A 19128-nucleotide genomic window follows, 5' to 3' on the forward strand; every position below is an offset into this window, starting at 1 on the left:
TAACTTTCTGGGCCGGCAAGTTTCAATAACATAGAACTTAGAAGCCTATGGAGGAGTGAGACAGCACTCAGATTTAATAAAAAATATCTTAATTTGTGTTCCGAAGATGGATGAAAGTCTTTCATTAGAAAGTTACAGGGTTGGAACAACATGAGGGTGAATAATTACTGACAGAATTTTCATTTTTGGGTGAACTAACCCTTTAATATTTAAAAAAAAAAATTGGGGCTGTTCCTTTTTTACATAGTAAAAATGAAGGCAAAATATCTGCATTTTAAAGATACTTTTAAAAAGGCTTGGTTGTATTGTTGCAGTGCAGGTTGAAGGCTCTCACCAGTTTTGTAAATATCAATTTTTATTTTTAAGAGATGCATTCTACAGTACCCCTAAGATGTAAACCCCCTACCCCTTTCTAAAAAACAGAAAGAGTCGTAGCAGTAAATATTTCATTCAGCCTTTAAAAGCTCTGTTTTAATGCACACAATGCAAAAAGCCAAGCAGAAGAGCAGGCCAGATGTCTTCACTGCTGAGCAGAGCAGAATCATGCTTCTGTGTTTCGATCCACTGACCACAACGTGCTCAGTGAAAGTCAAACTCTAAAGACAGGCTTCAGGACAATATCTACATAACTGACTGAAAATTATACTCTGGTGTGGGATATGGAAGCTCATAAAGAGAAAATTGATGGGTTTGTCTGCACTGGATGCCGTATAGGGTAATCATTTTAGAGTGAAATGCAAATCTCTTACATATTGGGAAATCTATTTAAGTCTACAGTTTAGCAAAGCAACACCCTCTCATCGTGGACGTGGATAGATGGTTAGTATGAAAAAAAATTTGCTTTTACATTATAATTCATTCACATTAATAACATACCTTATCATGAAAACAAATACAGTGATAAAAAGTCCTAAAATGTATTATTTAAAGACAGACAGATTGCTTGTCTTATCCAGTCTGCCCTCAATGATGAGGAAAATTTAGACTTTATGCTCTAAGATTAAAATGCTTCAGATTACCACAATACCAATATGGTTCCACTCAAACCCATTTGTTCTGTAATTGCTATCATTTCCTGTGTAGAGTATCCTCTTTCTTTTCTTTAAGGCAAAGTGTTTGTGTTTATTTCCGTTGGCTCTGCCTCCAACACTCTTCTTGGACCCTGGTGATCTTAAGCTCTTCTTGAAATCAATAACACTGCCTTTTTACTCATAGCTACAGTGTGAGCTTCATGTTACATGTAAACCATTTCTGCCCAGTTCCTAATTCCAATACTAAATTTGGCAAATTTGTGCAAAGTCATTAGTACTGAGGGGTACCAACAGTTCAAAGTTGTAGTACAAAAATTACTAAAATGGAAATACAAACGTAATTAAAACTATATTGAAATATAAATAATGAATAAACAAATGACAAGAGCACATAAGTAAAAAAACTAAAAAAAACACTAAAATAAAAATGAAAACGGACAGCATAAAAATAAATTACTAATAGTTTATAAATAAAAGTTAAATAACAAAAAACTTTCTCCACAGTTGAAACTAAGTTGCAAACAGTTTGTTCTGTAGGCCTACTTCTGCAAATGTCTGACATGTGTGCATTTGAACGCATGAACACATGAACCCACATTTACACATCATCGATGCCTATGTAGTTTTCAAATCTGACTCGCCCAGTTGCGTTGAGGAAATACGGAGGAAGTAGGATATCACTGATAACATCAGAAGAACTAATGAAAAGAGTAAATTGTGGGATCATCTGTCAGACCTTGGGATGTTCCCGACTGTGTATATAACAAGATGCTCTACATATCATACAATTACTCATATTACAACTGAATATCAGCTGGGGGGAAAAATGACTAGTAAGACACTGGAATTAGAGATGTAACAAGCAATTTATGAGAAAACATCCACAAACTGTCATCTAAAATAGAAACATTAGATATGATTCACAGGAAGTGCAGATTAGCTTGCAATGTAGGGCATGTCACAAATACTGTAGATCAGTGAGACTGAGAGAAGCAGGACACAGCCACAGTGCTGGAGCGGATCCCTCAAGGGCATCCACCCCCTCGTTCTACTGGAAAAGGGCTTCACTGAGAACACATCACCATAGCAACATTGAGAGACGTAAGGAGGCCATGAATATCTGAACCAGAGCATAAGGGGGCATTCACGTAGGACAATTTCTTAAATTAAAACCAGCTAAACGGAACACAATGGAAGTAAATTAACTCCCATACACTGCTGCAACTAAAACAGATAGTGTACCCTAATACGTAATATGTAAATGTATCTGTATATTGATCTGATTGGTCCATTGTTTTGATGTAAATTGGTGAACTATTTTTAACTTGACATGGTGTCAAATCACAGAGATCATGGTGGAAGATGCTGAAAACACAATGATACATAGCACAGTTCACACAGCAGCAGAATACGGTTGTCACTCTAGTATTTGAGTCCTTAATTTGGATATGTTTACACACAGTATGGTTATTTACGGGAGCGACAACTGCATTCTATACCCAAACTCACACCCGTACATTTTCAGGACGCATTCTCAGAAAACCGCTGTGTGACAGAACCGGACTGGACAACTAGTTGTCGGTCACGTCATACAGTGCGAAAGAGACGCTCTGTGCTACAAATGCATTTCTACCATAGGCATATTAGCGGGTGGGACGTTTAGGAGTTAGGACATGTCCCCAACACTTTTTGCCAGGGTCAATATTGTCCCCACCAATTTGAAAATCTCGCTACACATATATACCTAATGCAAATGAAACATATCCAGTTGATGTTCATTTGTGTTAAATAAGAGGCGATCTGGCACTGAAATGTGTTTTTTTTTTAATCATGCTGAGGTTTTTGCCAATGTTATCAGTTGCGGAACTTTCTCTTCACACAGACGAACACTTCAATTGCTTAATGCCGTTGAGGAGACTCTCCATTCTTTCCAGTGAAATCACAAAACAAAATGCACACAACGTGCCCTTGCTCTTGATATACAATCATTAATGAACATCTTTGATCTTATTAAGGAAAAATACGAGGGCGGATTAGAACCCGGAACCTCTGGCACGCTTGACAAAAGTTCTACCACCAGACCATTAGGGAATACGAATAGGCCTACTATCTATACATAAGGTCTATGTATTTATTCACTTACGTAAAGAATCTCGTGACTAACGATATATTGTAAAATAGTAGATGTAAGAATGAAATCACATTAAACATGAGATATTGATACATTAAACTCAATGTACTATTGAAATTGATTTCTGGACATCGAAATGTTATTTTTTCTACAAAGATTATTATATATCTAATATAGCATTGCATTAGCATTTGTATTGAACACAGCCATGGTGCATTGGGAAAAAATGTCATCTTTCGAATACATATAGCACAGACTGAACACAAGAATAATTCCTAAACCTGAAGATCTGTGCTAACAAGGCTGAACAACAAATACAAGGCTGTGGGTTTGAGAGGGCACTAAAGCATGTGAGTTGTAGAAGAAATGTAGCATATTAGCAAATAAATAAATAATTATTTTGAACTGGTATACTGTGAATTATGTTTAAAAAAGCATACTAGATCTGTCCCTATGCTAAACACAAAAATATAAGTTAATTTATAGGTGTAGGCCTACCATTTCTCAAAAAAAAAGAAAAAAAAAAGACAAATGGAGTATGCATGTAATGTATTTAAATAAATAACTTAAATATTTTACATTTAACATTGTAAAGTTATGGGTTATGGATGAAAACAGTTGCATATTCTTTTTGGTAAAGGCTTAAAGACATAAATACTGTGCAATGTAAGCCTGTTTCTTTTTCACACATAATTATTTTGTATTAAAGGGATAGTTCACCCAAAAATGACAATTTTGTCATCATTTAAAGGGGTCATCGGATGCCCATTTTCCACAAGTTGGTATGATTCTTTAAGGTCTTCGTGTAAAGTTTGTAACATACTTTGGTTAAAATTCCTCAATGGTTGTGTCAACATCCTTTTTACCTCCTCAAAAACAGCTTTGTTTACAGCGACCCGTTTCGGTGCATGTCTCTTTAAATGATAATGAGCAACTGCTCACCCCACCCCTCTCTTGCACACAAGACAAGTGCTGCCATGGCAACCTGCCTTGCAGAAAGTATACAAATGGCTGAGGGTGGAAATATGCTAATACGGGACAGTCCGTCAGCGGTCATGGGCGGAGCATGAGCAATATGACATCATATTGCACAGAAAATCCAAACAGCTTGATTACTGAGTGTTTAGGCTTTTTGAGGATAAAAAAAAAAAGGAGTGAATGGATTTTTTTCATTGTATGGTGGTTGTGTCCACAACTGGTGGTTGTGTCCAAGACAAATTTATATGCAAACACCATATAAAAGTGAATTTTGCATCCAATCACCCCTTTTGTCGCGGTTCATGGATCCGTGTGTTCATTTTGCGTATTTGTGGTGGCTTGTTTGTTGCCTAGTAACCAGCTGATCACTCCAATCAGTCATTCAGCTGCAGCTAGTCAGTTGCTTATATCTAGCTGGAGTGAGATATGCTTGGTGTCGGTTCGTCACTCTTGTTTTGTTCTCTCTCTCAGTTCCTGTGTCTGAGTTTCCAAGCATCCTCGTCTGTGCTTCTACGCAGTTCAGATATCGATCTAGAGTTTTCTTCAACCAGCAGTCCGGTCTGAGTTTCCACGCTGAGTTTGATTCAACAGCATCTCTCTCTCTATTGGATTATTGCATTGAGTTTGCCAGCCTTGTGGTTGCGCCATTCTGTCTGAGTATTATCGCTGTCCTGACTGTCTCAATAAACTGCCATACTTGCATTTGGATCTACGACACTCATTGTGACACCTTTAAGCCCTCAAGTTGTTCCAAACCTCTATGAGTTTCTTTCTTCTGCTGAACACAAAAGAAGATTATTTTAAAGAATGTTGGTAACCAGACAGTTGACTGTAGCCATTGACTTCCATAAAGGAAAAAAATGCAATGGTAGTCAATGGGTGCCGTCAATTGTTTCATTACCAACATTCTCTAAAATATCAAACTCAAACTTCTTTCAAACGAAAGAAACTCATACAGGTTTGGAACAACTTGAGTTATGACAAAGTATTCATTTTTGGGTAAACTATCCCATTAAGTTGACACTAAACATAATTTGCTGGAGTTCACTTTCAAGGCAACAATTGTGTAGACCCTTAACTATGCATGTATCCCACCACTCTTAAATAACCACTGTAGCCATAGCCAACATTAAACATTCAGCGAAAGCAACCTCATGCCATATGTGTTGGCTTGGTCTACATATCTAGTTTAGGTCACACTCACAACTTATTATATTTCTATTTTAACAATTAGTGTATATATCTATTACAATAGTCAGGCAACTCTAAAACAAATACATTTCCCAGACTCATAAAGCCCTTGTAATTTTCCGCATACCATCCCTGCTTGGGTCTGTTACATAATATTTATATAAGCAAGCCTTGTGCAGAATTTCTGTCACATCAAAGAGTGCATGCTAAAGATGACATCTGATTTTAATACCAGACTGAATAACAACCGGAATTTACCACTATAAATTAACAGATCATTCTTGGCTAACACTACACACCAGAATTCACACCATAATGCAGTTACTGTAGCCTAGTCCTTATGCCAACCATAAAGATGCATCAAGAACAGATTATTCTAAATATATATAAAGATATCATTTTCTCCACACACAAATTAGCAATAATGAAGCATTGCTGTATCAAGATAAAAGAAGAAGCCTACATTCTGGCCAACATAACAGTGTAAAAACATAATGTCATTGAGTATTATCATCCAGTGACAAAATGTTACCAGCATCAAGAGAATCAATGGAGCATCAACAGTGCATATCAGAAAGAGCTCCAGCTGAAACCTACCATCAACCAGCTGTTCTCAAGGCACCATCCCACATGTTGATACCCGGCAATGCTGCGTTTCACGTCTGCACTGAGAAAAGAGGAAATCTGAACACAGCTAAGCCAGAAAACAGATGACAGCTCATTTCAAACTAGCATATGAGGAGAAGGATTACTGGTCTCTCCCTCTCTCTGGATCTTTAATCAGGCCACACCTTTCTTTCGTTCACTCTCTACGTCATTCATAAATTCAGCATGTAAACATTCACTACCCCCCCCCCCCCCGCCCCCTCCTCTCCTCTCTTTTTCCTCTCATCAACTCACTTTCTCTAAATGCTAACTCACTGCAGTACTCTTTGCAAAGCATTGTGGGATTGTGATGTAATTCTGATTTAGAGGAGATGAAGGTGCAGATGCCGCCAATGCGAGTCTGTTTCTCAGCCAATAGGGCATTAGGAGATTAGATTGAACAATGATGCAGAAGCAATAGTGTCAGTGTGTGTGTGTGTGTGTGTGTGTGTGTGTGTGTGTGAGAGAGAGAGAGAGAGAGAGAGAGAGAGAGAGAGAGAGAGAGAGAGAGAGAGAGAGAGAGAGAGAGAGAGAGAGAGAGAGAGAGAGAGAGAGAGAGAGAGAGAGAACATGAGAAAGCGTAAGCCAATGAGATACAGCTGCTTTTGTCAGCATGCATCATTAGTGCTGACTCACAGTAAGGCAGTCAGAATAAGAGGGACGCTGTGGGACTGAAAAACACACACACAGCTAGAATAAACAAACAAATACAGTTTCAAGAATGAAAGCTTTATGAATATGAATTTGTTAATGAATAATAATTAAGAGATGTGATAAAAACCAGATTAAAGGAATGTAAAAAAATAAATAAAAAAAACTCACCCTCAAGTCATTCCAAACCTTTATACATTTTTCTTTCTTGTATGGAACACAAAAAGAGATATTTAGCAGAATGTCCAAGCCATTTTTTCATATAATTAAAGTGGATGTGGATGGAAAAGAAAAGCTTTGTTTCACACAATAAAAATTGACGTGTCAAAACATTGCATATATCTAAGGTCTAATACCTTAAATGTAGACAAAAAGACAACTTTTTCGCCCCAATATATATATATATATATATATATATACACATACCACCACCACTCGATTCATATGGATTACTTTTACGATGCCTTTATAAACTCTCTGAAGCATGAAAGTTTTGGTTGCATGGACTTTCAATGTACAGAAATCTCTGCCTATCTTTGAGGATGAATGAAAATCTTATGGGTTTGGAACGACATAAGGGTGAGTAAATGATTACAGAATTTTCCATTTTGGGTTAACTGTCAGTTTTTAACTTATTATATAACCAGTGTAACTCATTTAATAATCAGTTCTGTGGTGTCAAAATTGTTATCATGAAATTGTATTGCTTTTTGTGTCCACTATTGAAATTCTGCTATTGTAACAACCCAAGTTTGTACACAAATAAGCAATCAAATAAAGTGTAAGAAAACAAAAGCATAGAAGGAAAGACAAATTCATATACAGTTTTATAATCTACAAGTGGCTCTAATTTTTCAACCACTCAAAAATAATATTAAATGCATAATGAATATACCCTAACAGCAACACCTTTTTTGATACCTTGGGTTTAAGCAAAAGCAAAGTTAATCATGCCAAATCATTATTAAGACAATATTTCACATTATAATATGCATTGCTTTAAACAGAAATTTCATGGTAGGGTTTACTCACTCTCTTACAGAGAGAAATCCTAGTTTTCTTCAGAATACAGCTATAGCAAAGCATTACTGCATTACAGTCCAGCTCTGCTATGAGGATGTTGATCTAAACAGTCCAGCCCATCACAGGGCTTTCCAGATACTGAGCTCAGCTGTTTTGTTTATGACCCGCCTTTGGCAATTTACCACATTGGATTCGCACAATTGTACTGACCTGTGACCATGGTGATACCAAGACCTTGACCACATCAGTCCAAACAACAAAAGCATAAACAAAGCTCTGTGTTTCAGTGAAAAGTAAACCTATTCCTCTTCTTACAGCAGAGTGTAGGCTAGGGATTTGAGTAAGACCATACTTATAGTGATCTGAAATCAGATATTTGATTGTTAATGTTGAATATACTTTACTGTAAGTATTTAAGCTAAATATATTTTGATTTTTCATCTTCCTAAGCAACCAATATAATAACATTTACCATTCTGCTGCCTTGACCAGCTCTGGAGGATACTATGTTATAAAACTAGTTTATTTTCAATGTACAGTAGATTTAAAAAAATTCAATCACTTTGGCATCTTTTTTCATGATTAAGTGGAACATTTTCCAAACTCAAAGTACTAATTTGATATCCAAAAAGATAATCATGATCATGGCTATTTCCAAAATGCTTAAGCTTATTTTTAATAAAGATAGGTAGATAGATTAGAAAGATTAGGTAGAAAGATAGATTTTTAATTTCATCTAGACATACCTTTCAATTTAAGTAGCATAAGTACAGCCTTTCAAAATGCAATTAGCATGAACTTTTCACTTGCATATGATCTCGTCCATTTAAATTCACTGCTCTTAAAGTTGACATGAAACGATTGTATTTTCCCTCTTTATTGTGACGTATATCTAAGTAAAATGGCTTCTAGAATGTAGGGCAGAAATTGATTTTTAACATCGGGAATTGATTGGATCGCTGTCATGTGAGTGACAGGTTGCTAGATGAAAAGGATTGAAACTCGACTGGCTATTGGACAACATTACTGCCCAGCCCTTGTGCAGGTGCACACATTGTGTTTGTAAAGTATCAACATCTAAACTACTATTCAAAACCAATTAATTATTTTTGCAGTATAACCACTACAGTTGACCATTTATTGTATGTAAAGTATTTGTGTGAGCATTTGCAGTTTGTTAGTATACAGCAGGATAGACAGCAAGGGAGAGGAACCAATCAATGACTTTGTAGAGGCTCATCAGAGAAGTCAAAGAGGCGGCCCTGGGGCCTCTGAAAGAGGGAGGAACACTGTTGTATCAATGCCTGGGAAAAGGTCAACTGTCAATTTTGATGTACTCACTCACTTACTGTATGGAAAGAAACATGTTAACAGTAAGAATGCACAATATGCACTACACTACACCATTGCTGTGTACATTAGTGCAAGTACTTGCTATCTATCTATCTATCTATCTATCTATCTATCTATCTATCTATCTATCTATCTATCTATCTATCTATCTATCTATCTACCAACAGAAAGAAAGAAAGAAAGAAAGAAAGAAAGAAAGAAAGAAAGAAAGAAAGAAAGAAAGAAAGAAAGAAAGAAAGAAAGAAAATTAAAGCGCATACTGGAGTTAAAAAAAGAGCGATTCAAGCCATAGATTGTTGGTCATTCAAACCAACAAACCATATATAACACATCATCTCTCCTGTATCCAAAATATTCCAAAACCACAAGTATTGATTTTTCTCATCCTGCCCTGAATTCACCTTACCCGTTTCTGTGTTTTCCTCCGTGTTGTAACGGTAATCCCGCTCGCTATGTTCTCACGCTAGATTTAGACACACTGCATTCCCTTACGAAAAAGTATTCTATTAGTATACTTCTTTTAAACTAAAAATAAGAAAGTATACTTTCAGTCTACATTTGATATACTTCTCAAAAATATACTTTATTTACTTCTCAGAAATATACTTAAAATTACACTTAAGTGTACTTGACTTATACTGAGAGAAAAGTCCAGGTATATTTGGCCTGTAGTTGAACTCAATCTTTTGATCGAGAATAATTAAGTATTCAAAGTAGGCTTGTAGTTGTGTTAACTCTTTTGATCGAGTAGCCTATCAAATATACTTTTTTTTTTTTTTTACATATTTTTCATATACAGGCTTTCATATACTTACATTATTTGAAAATATTGATTCGAATATTGATATAAAACATATGTTTCTAATTCTGCGTATCTGAATTTTTGTGTAGGCTAGTCCATTGGTAGTGTATAGGAATTTACTCTAATTCTACTTCTCCCCATTTTCCAGCTATCCATGTTTTCAATGTTCTACGGTAGGAGGCGCTATGACACATCTAGTACAGAATCTCCGGATCAAAACACAGGAGAAGAAGAAGCTGAAACAAGTGATAGAAGATTGCTCACTCATATGGAAAATAACGTGATCATCAAACATTAAACAGCGTGTAAATCAAAACTGCTTAATATTACCAAATGAAATGAAGCATAACCCATGAAAAGAAAACGACTGTGAAGCTTTGGGGGTGTTGGACTCGATCTACTCCATCTGTGTTTTGATCATCATTCTGAATCTGATCAAGGCGTAGTCTTTGTCAAAAATGTGATTTTCTCAACTTTTTGGTTTAAAATGTTGCCTTTCTTTATGAAACTTACCGACATTCAAGTGTTGATAAAAAAGGATGCATGAAGCTAATAAAATGTTTTTTTCAAATTAAAGTACAGTTAAAGGTATTTTTCAAGTATAAAAACATGATATCTACATTTGAACGTAGTATACTGCAAGTGCAAAAATAATATATAAATAGTAAACTATAAGTATAATGTTATGTTCACTTAAAGAAAGCTTACAGTATACTTGCAGTATAAACTACTAAACTAGTAGTTACTGAGTACACTTCGTGTACTTTCATGAACTAAAACATTTATTAGTATTAAAATAGTTTACTAAACTAAACTAAGTAGTTTACTTGTACACTTATAGTACACTTAAACGTATACTTTTATATACTAAAAGTGGGCCAATTTAGTCCCAAGCTGTATTGAAATAGTACACTTACAAGTTTACTACAAGTACACATTGATATTAGTATACTTACTACATAAAGTATACTAAAAATATACTTTACTATACATTACATAAAATGAACTTGAAGTAGCCTATACTTATTTTTTGTAAGGGTATTCAGATTCCAAGGGGGCTGGCGGAAAAATCTTGCTTTCTGCGGTTTAGAAATCGCACATACTCACATCGTGATTTTATACAATTTCGATTAATTGCACAGTCCTAATGTAAAACGTAAATTAAATTTTTTATGTACCCTCTATAAATCACAGTTCCACAGTACAGGGGGAGGGAGTTTAATGACAGGTTTCTGTAACTAGGCACAAGAGCATGTTCTGACCGCAAAATCACCATGAAATATAAGTGACTGACGTTGTGCCTTTGTATGTCAAAAACTGAAAAATCTCTCAAACAATTACATTTTCAAGTGCAGGAGAAACTGAGGTGCTTAGTTTCTTGCTTCACCATTTATTATTGAATGATTCACTACAATGGACAGAAAAATAAAACTCCAAAAGTAAAGCACTTCAAGCCTTCTATTATAGCATTTGAGTATGAACCAAACAATTTAAACATAACCGTTGCATGCTCACTAATAATAACCCATCTAACTGAACAGGGCTGCATTCCCCCAAAGCATTGATCATAGATATTAATGATGCACCACAATTTTTCGGCAAATGAAAATTTTCTGCTGAAACAGCAATTTTAGTTTTAGCCCAATGGTTTTGGAGGGCCTAAACTCTAGAGAAGAGTATTTGGCTAAATAGGCTATATGCACTGCATTATTCATTATATTTTTTACTTAATATGTAAGTAATGTCTTCATTATTTAATGTATGTCATGAAAACATGTTTTTCTATTACAGCCACTGTTTAAATAATTACATCCACAAACTGGAGTAAAAACATAATTCTGCTGTACGTGCACTGTTTGTACAACTCCGTTTTTCTTTTTTGAGTGTTAATTATTAAACAATTTGATTAGTCAATTGATTATTAAATAAACTTTCTTTTTGGCTTTGGTGTTTCAGTAAAAATTCATTTTGGTGCATCACATAATTCATTTATAACTAATAAGTCAGCAGCTTTTATGACCTCATTACTTGAAAGGCTACATGGAATATTTGTACTTATAAAAATCCATCTGTCACACTGCAGGAATATTTGCAAATGAATGCAATGGAAATATAAATAAATAAATATACACATACACAAACAAGTAAAAGTAGGCTACAACTCAGAGAACTAAAAATATGAAAGAAATTAGCTGCCCACATAGACAGCGACATGTTTGACCTTTGCCATACATTCACAGCCCATCACCATCCATGTCACACAGGGTCGACGGCCCTCCCCCAACAGTTTCATCAGCAGCACTAATCATCTCATCAGGGCTTTAACCCAGACAAACCAGGGCATGTGTGACATCCAACAATGAGCACAGGAGAAACCACAAAGCAATAGTAAAATAGTACATTCTGCTCATTCATCCTACCATAACTCTTAAGAGGAATGGCAACTGTGTTTATCAGGTTAGCTAAATTCCTATTTCTTACGAGCCTAAAAGATAATGAAATGACCCTACAGTGTTGACACATCATTCAATAGAATAACCATGGAAACTGAATCATATCAACAACCTTTGAGTCTATGATTTCAGAATGAGGGCAGTGGGTTGAAAGATCTGGTCATTGCACTGTCATGTTTTACCATATGTCTTCTTGATTTACAAGAGATTTGAGTTACCAATATCATAATCAATTCAATTGATGACAATTTTAATAACTTGAATTGAGAATCCTCCTTTAAAACTTTGTTATATGGTTTAGCCAAATTTGTAAACAGTCAAAATACTTGTGCAAATGCTCTGTTTTAACTAATAAACATAATTTGACCAATTTGTCCTCAGCAACAACCTAACCTAAAGCCTTAAAGTGTTAGTCCACCAAAAAATGAAAATTATCCCATAATTTACTCACCTTCAAGACATCCTAGGTGTTTATGACTTTCTTCTTTCAGCCAAACACAATCGGAGTTATTTAAAAAATATCCTGGCTCTTCCAAGCTTTATAATGGGAGTGAGTAGCGCCAGAGATTCTGAAGCCCCAAAAAGCACATCCATCCATCATAAAAGTAATCCATACGGCTCCAGGGTGTCAATGAAGGCCTTCTGATGGGAAGCGATGCTTTTTGTAAGAAAAATATCCATATTTATAACTTTATAAATTATAATCACTGGCTTCCAGTAACGGTGGACGCGAGTCTAGTTCCGGCGGAAGAGTGACCTCTGACCCTACGCATGACGTATTGATGAACAACGCAGAAGCGCAGAGGACAGAGCAAAACAAAACATCAGTCACGAATTAGAAGTCTAAAGCGAGAATTTGTCGGAGGATTTCGATATACTGTAAGAGGAGCAGCTTGAGTTTGTTGCCCAACCCTCTCACCTAAGCTTATGCTACATTCTACATCCTACATCATACGTCGGGTCAGAGGTCACTCTTCTGCCTGAACTCATCTAGCCTTTACTGGACACTTCTGCCTGAACACTGGCCTTTACTGGAAGCCAGTGATTATAGTTCTAAATATTTTTCGTATACTTCAGAAGTCTTTTATTAACCCCCTGCAGCCGAATGGATTACTTTTATGATGGATGGATGTGCTTTTTTGGGCTTCAAAATCTCAGGCGCTACTCACTCCCATTATAAAACCTGGAAGAGCAAGGATATGTTTTAATATAACTCTTGGCTAAAAGAAGAATGTCATATATACTTAAGATGGCTTGATGGCGAGTAAATTATGGGATAATTTTCATTTTTGGGTGAACAATTCCTTTAAATTTCCGTTAAAACAGATTGGTAAGTCTAGTACATTTTTGTCCAGAATGACCAATTTGTACACTCTACATACTAAAAATAATTATACTGAAACTATGAACCATACTTAAAAACTGCTAAAGTGTCAATTTAAATCATGATAGAATGGTGAACAGAACTTTATTTGCATACAGCTGTAAGTGCAGCACACTTAGACAACATAAAAGAGGAAGAGATGTGCAGGAAACTGTGCAGGAACTGAGGAACATCATTTGTTTTTGCATGTGTGATATCTTCTAGCAGATTTACAATAACTTAAACATCAAGCTCTTCTACACAAAACCACTTTAGTTGGATGGGAATAAACAGTGAGCCTCATTATTAGTGAGGGCTGAGTGAGGGCATTTTTTCAAATTTCTCCTTTTATGTTCAACCAAAATTTTTTAAATAAAAGGATAAAAATAAATAATAATCACACAGCAGGGTGCATACATTATGATAACATTTTTGGAGGGTTAATTTTTCCTTTCAGTGTTAAAATTAAAGACAACATTCTGTCTTTAGTACCACTAAAAATATCATGAGCCACTGCCTTCCTGTATGCAAACCAGGACACTGGGCCAATCAGCTTCCTGGGGACACCTCTCTGCTTCAGTGTGTGTGATTTACAACCCAAGAAGACAAAATGATCTTGTTTATAATCTGCATTTCCTATCACAGTCTAATTTTGGTTAAGACAAACAATAATACACAATGTTTGTCTGAAATTATGTGTTGATTCAGACAAACTGCTGGCTTGGAAGTAGTGCAGTGTTACAGAAAACTGCTATTACAACTGTGTGTGTATGTGTGTGTGGCAGCAACCTTAACTGATTATATACATTACAGTGATCATTAAAATTGCAATCACTGAGTGATTTACAATAGGAGAGCAGAGAGCACCACCAAGGTCTGTCTAACTGTCGAAAAGATTAACATTACAGAACACACACACACGCACGCACGCACACACACACACACACACACACACACACACACACACACACACACACACACACACACACACACACACACGTCTTCTCATATCAGAGTGGCATATTTTCGTTGAATAGGCGTCAGTGCACAGTCTGCAAGTGTAGATAAACTCTTTCCAGACATGCAGGAAGGGAGCAGGGCTGTCACGTTACAATGAATTACCACAAAAAGAAAATGGCTTGTATAATAATGTTTAGGCATTCTGAATCTGAAATATGGTGGTGAATCGTGATGATACAATTAATCACATGTGAATAAACCTCAATAAAAGCGTCTGCTTACTGATAAAATGTAAATAGTGATAAATGGTAGGCCTAACTGTGAGATTTCTAAACATGTCGGCTACAGGTGAATTCAAGTCAGGTGACCTGAAGCATCTGAACACACTGCTTGCTTGAGCTTCAGTCGAATACATTACTTAAATAATAACAACATATTTTAATAAAGTTCATTATTTAAAATACCAGAACTGTAGTTTGTATCTTAAGGCTAAATATTAATGTAGTGCATATCATCACAAACTTACAACCAAAGAACCGACATACGAATGTTTTCTAGTTATGTCTTTTATGAAGAAATGCTTATTCACTGAAAAAAATAAAACAGATTGTCTGCTATGCCATGTAAAAAGTTATAGACCCATGTTGCATGCCGCATAATTTATCACAATATTGTTTAAAAATGTACATGTTGCTGGCATCGCAGATAGCAGAATAAAGCAACACAACGTTGGGAAAGTGCATCTCTCTGGGTGCCTTCTTTTCTCTCTATGTCTAAAAATACTTACGCGTTCTCCATGTCTGCACTCCTGCTCAAGCCGATTAATTCCAGAAAACAAAATCGTCAGATTGTCTGTCCACTCATCTTTCTCAAAATGAAACGTGAGTCACGAATAACAAACTCACTGTACCGTCAGCTACTGTCAAAAGCCAAAGGGAGGAGCTGTAGAAAGTGACCAATCAGAGCGGCTTGGATGAATGTCAGGGCGGAGTTACCGTCACTAGCCGCGACTTATGGCCAATCGTAAAGGTCTATTTTAAATGAGGGCGGGGAATGTGAGGTGTTTTTTTTATGGGTTAAACTCTCACTGACCACGCAGCAGGGATGAGAGGATTTAAACAGTTCAGGTTGTGTATGTATGTGTGTGCGGATGCAAATTTGTACCCAGAAGTGAGCTAAATCTGACAAAATCTCCTGAATCCTAACCCTCCTTTTGGGGTCGTTCTCATTAAAAACGATAGTCCTATAAAAATTATGATGATGATGATGATTATCATTAATTATTATTAAAATAAATTGTATATTTAGTTTTCTTCAAATGCTACACACATTAAAATTAACTATTAGCTATTCACTTGTTTTCACGCATGCACCAATCTGTACAGTATGCACTATGCCTAAAATAAAGTCCATCAAATAATTTTGTCAGATGTCAGTGTCCCTGTGTTTCATTGCGTTTATTCCCCGTTTCCCTATGACCCAGTTTCCCAGTAGGCCTATGTCTGATTAGTTATCCCGTTCACCTGTTGTCTTGTTAATTAACTCATTAGTCCCTGTGTATTTAAGCCCTTTGTCAGTTCCTTGTACTGTCGTTAGTATTGAAGTGTGTTAGCGGCCTGTTTAGTGAGTTATTGTATTGAAGTCTGTTTCTTGATTCCAGATTCCTTCGTCTTTGTTATCTACTTCCATAAGCTACTACCGCCTGTGACATAATTAGGTTATTATTCAGTATTTCCGTAAATTAGATGCACATTTTTAGGTCTTTGCTTTCATTAAAACCTATAGGAATGAAATAATTGGATTTGCATTCAGTGTTGCTGTGACATATCTTCAATTAAAATATGGGTAATTAAATATGTAAATATTCAAATACCTAGCCTATAAAAGTCACAGAATAATTTAACTTTTCAGTTGAATCTCTTTTACTAGGATTCTGCTTTGTCATCGGTTATTCAATTATTCAACTAAATTGATATCAACAAAATTCATTTTTAAATGGAAAAGTTGATTTAGTATTTTACATTAATGACACTTTAAAAATATATGAAAAGTAATTTATACATTCTGTAAAAGTTTTTCCAGGGGCTTCTTACCCCATGTAGCCTATATTCCTGCACGTTAAACTTATATCTAAATATGTTACAATTTAAAAGTAAATGCACATTGCTCTTAAGGGGGCATCATCCCCCATGTTACCATACACGTATCTCTCCTGAGTTTAAAGGTGCAATAGGTGATCTGGGAAATGCTAATTTTAGCCTGCTAGCATTGAAAGCATATGATCCTGCAAATCGCTGTCCAAAGCCACTGCAATGATTGAACAAACATTTTATGGTCTTATGCCTTCCACAGACAATATATATTTATAAAAATATATTTAGACCGCGTTACATAGTGATTTCTATCAGGATATGAGGAGACTTTCAACTAGCATAACAAAAAAAAGTTCAGTAGAGAATCAGCTATTGCTCCTTTAACATAATTAGTCTGCAAAGAAATCTGTGAAACCTTATAGATCATAAAATATTACCTATTTTGTTAATATGTTTTATAATACATATTTGTCAGTTGCCACATGACTGAATAAATTGCTGACACAATTGAGACAATCTCATTTGTCTTTTAAAATAATAGATAGTATACTATTTATAGAGGCAATTAAAGACAGATTATATATATATAATACATGTTGTATCATTGAATCGTTTACATGAGCCATTGTTGATTGGATATATTTATATATTTAATTTTTTGAATTTCTATTATTAATAGAATTTCTTATTTATCATTATTTTTTATTTTTTTTTAGGTCTAAGTGATGCTCTGCTGCCCTCTTGCGTTTGTAGGCAAACATTCAGCCTAAATATTTTAATGCGATTATTTAAGCTAACTTGAAGAAAAAAGAAAAAGAAATCGTTTATGGTGTTTTACCTGGTGTAGGCTAATGCTGGAAAATAAGTTAGAAAACTTTAGATTTTTTTTTCTATTGGTGGTGTTATTTGCATATTGAGTCGTCAGTCCATACTTTGCAGTCCATTCTTAACTATGTTTGTGCTTTGTACTATTTAAGAGCTCTTTGGTTTGTAGTACGAAAGTAGACCGTGTAATATTCGACGCCACCGTGGACACGTTAAACTGCAGTTATGTTCTTGTATTTGCATTAAACATTTTGTTACTGTTATAACGTCATGCAATGGAAACCAGTGTTGCTGTAGCCTAGCAGGCTATTTTGATTCTTGTTTGCGACTGGGACGACCAATAGGCCTATTGTCTTCCAGTGAACGTAAATCTACAGAAATACATAAAATGATGATTAAATTGTGTTTAGACTTTATACCTCTAAAACATAGGCCTATTTCTGAAACTTTTCTAATTCTGATTTTCTCCTCGTGCCTGACTCATTCCATCTACATGCTACTGTTTGAGTCACGGGACAGTTTTCCACTAATAAGCTGGCGACCATCAGCAACAATTTCTCTACGCTCCACAACCAGCGACTGCTCTTAGCAATCTTTTGTCATTCACACCCTTCATGAAGACTTCTCCACCTATTCTACCAACTCACCTCAAGACTATAATTTGCAAGATACAGCATTTCTCCATCTCTCACATACTGTACATCAACAACTGCTCGACTGGTCAAGACTGAGCTAAGGTAATTACCCTGTTGGTCATCCTTAATTCCAGAACAATTACACCTCTGTAGAAATAATACCTTGTATATTTTATGATCACATATCTTATGACAGTAAAACTTCTACAGAGGATTTTTTGGCCCTTTATTTCAATCTAACAGTAGGCTATATGGGGTCGGGGTGATTTCCTTTGGAAGTCAGTTGTTCCTTTTGACACTAGTGTGTGTTGCTGTAACCACTAAACCTAACAAAAGCACCAGTGAAATTTACTAAAAACAAAACAAAAAAAAACACATTAAATTTGAAAAGATCCCACTTCCCGATGACTGCCACTGTATGTCACATTGGTTTAAACTGTGTGCTAAAGGAATAAATATAAATATGACTTGTCTGTCCTGTGGTAATATTTTCGACTTTGAGAACAAGTGAATTAGGGGCAGTAAAAAAGAGATTTACTGATAGACATAACATCTATCTGTAGATAGAGGCTAAAACATAATAGCTTTAGCTCATTTTATTAGTAGCAAAAAAAATAAAAAAATTTTAAACTAAATTGTTACAGGAGGGACTTTTTCATTCCTTTCACAAGTTCATTTGCCCATATAATCTTTAACTAGTGTATTTGGCTTGCTGTCTGCAGTGGAGGGGCTTGAGGAAGCAGCAACCCGAGCTTAGATATCCCCCCCAGTGGGACTAATGCTTGGATGATGAGTATGGTAGAAAGATGCCTAAATTATGTTGGTGGAGTTGAGGAGGTGGAGGGATGCCAAAACAGCTGTAATCGCCTTACAGCTGTTTTGGCATCCCTCCACCTCCACCTCCTCATCCCTCCACCTCCACCTCCACCTCCTCAACAGGCAAAATTCCTGTGGCTGCTTATATGCTCCAGCAGTTAATTCCCCGAAATTATGT

At 35.8% G+C, this 19128-nt stretch overlaps 1 protein-coding gene across 2 annotated transcripts in view; it reads right to left on the reverse strand.

Moving 5' to 3' along the window:
• The window catches only part of trim2a (tripartite motif containing 2a), a 40906-nt gene extending 25400 nt beyond the window's left edge, over window positions 1-15506 (reverse strand). The window contains exons 1-2 of one of the 2 annotated variants that reach the window (XM_082165654.1): window positions 15369-15447; window positions 5929-5998 (exon numbers count right to left, since the gene is read on the reverse strand). The gene's annotated coding sequence lies outside the window, so the exon portion shown is untranslated. Of the gene's footprint in view, window positions 1-5928; window positions 5999-15368 lie in introns of both variants that reach the window. The other variant, XM_082165653.1, reaches the window with a different exon arrangement.
• Window positions 15507-19128: the final 3622 nt, after the last annotated feature.

The sequence above is a fragment of the Leuciscus leuciscus genome (genome assembly GCF_965113295.1).
Source record: "Leuciscus leuciscus genome assembly, chromosome: 3".
In the NCBI taxonomy this organism is placed as follows: Eukaryota; Metazoa; Chordata; class Actinopteri; order Cypriniformes; family Leuciscidae; genus Leuciscus; species Leuciscus leuciscus.